This window comes from Aplysia californica, unplaced genomic scaffold, assembly GCF_000002075.1.
Source record: "Aplysia californica isolate F4 #8 unplaced genomic scaffold, AplCal3.0 scaffold00002, whole genome shotgun sequence".
Lineage (NCBI taxonomy): Eukaryota > Metazoa > Mollusca > Gastropoda > Aplysiida > Aplysiidae > Aplysia > Aplysia californica.
The window spans coordinates 732,893-734,075 of record NW_004797272.1 but is presented as its reverse complement, the minus strand read 5'-3'; the positions used below and the strand labels follow the sequence as shown (position 1 = coordinate 734,075).

Genomic DNA, 1,183 nt, shown 5'->3' with positions numbered 1-1,183 from the left:
AGAGAGAGAGAGAGAGAGAGAGAGAGAGAGAGAGAGAGAGAGAGAGAGAGAGAGAGTTAACCACTGGATCTCCGGTTCCCAGTGTTGACGCCTAAACACAAACACGCGTATGCCCTCAGGACACGAGCACATGCACACACACACTCACTCACACACGCACGCACGCACTCGCACACACACACACACACACACACACACACACACACACACACACACACACACGCTCACAAGCATACAAGTACAGAATAACTCTCATTTTTCCCCTCTCTCCGTCTCACTCACTCCTCTCTCCCTCCCTCTCATCCCTCTTCTCTCCCTCTTTCTCCCTCACCATCTCTCTCTTCCACTGTCTCACTCACAAAAGCGCGTTTGATTGCCTCCAAAGAAGGAAAAAGAAAAAACGAAAAGAGACCGCAGCTTTCTTATAATGTCGATCATAAGGACGACTCGAGTTTTTGCTAATGCCTGCCCCTATGCCAGTGAATCATCGATGAGGCGTGCACATTGGACTGAAAGTGAAAGCGTTGCATTATGCATAATTCCCCTTTGCGTGTGCCTGGTTTTTTTTTCGGAAAGGGTGTCATTGACAACGGAGCGCCTGGAGTCCGGTATTAATTGTTAATATCGACTTTCAGTCCGTTGAGAAAAATTCTTTTCGATTTTTGTCATAGGAACGGCCAAATTAAGACCTTTATTTGTTTTTAACCTGTCAGTGTTTGGCGAGTGGTGTGTTGTGCATTGCCTCGACTACGTGTTCAGGTTGGATATAGCATTAAGGAATTTTGTGGTACGTATTCAGCAGTATTAAGAATAACCTTTGATTTGGATCCATTCTCGTATTTTGAAAAAAATATTTTTTTTTAGTTTTGCTTGAAAAGACGAGAGTGCATTCCGTCAGGCTGCCACTGAGGCATCAGAAATCCTGTAAAGTGTGTATGTATTTCTTTTAAACGAAAGCCTGATGATAGTTTGAGTTTTGACGCGCTCTTTTGGGGCATTGGGATGTAGTATCGCTTGGATTCGTAGTTTGTCGAAAAGCAAGAGCAATACGTTTTGTTTTTTAAATTTTCCTTTTTATTTAGTGATCATTTTTTAACATATACAAAACCCTAGTTCTAAGAAAAATTGAGTTGCATAGTGTTTTGTTTTTTTCCTTTCATTTTGTTGTTGTTAGTGGGGGGTG

The 1,183-nt window shown here is 42.4% G+C and overlaps 1 protein-coding gene across 3 annotated transcripts in view; it reads left to right on the top strand.

Annotated features, from left to right (window-relative positions):
- LOC101850213 (complexin) overlaps positions 1 to 1,183 on the top strand; it is a 103,434-nt gene that overhangs the window by 11,084 nt on the left and 91,167 nt on the right. The window lies entirely within an intron of this gene.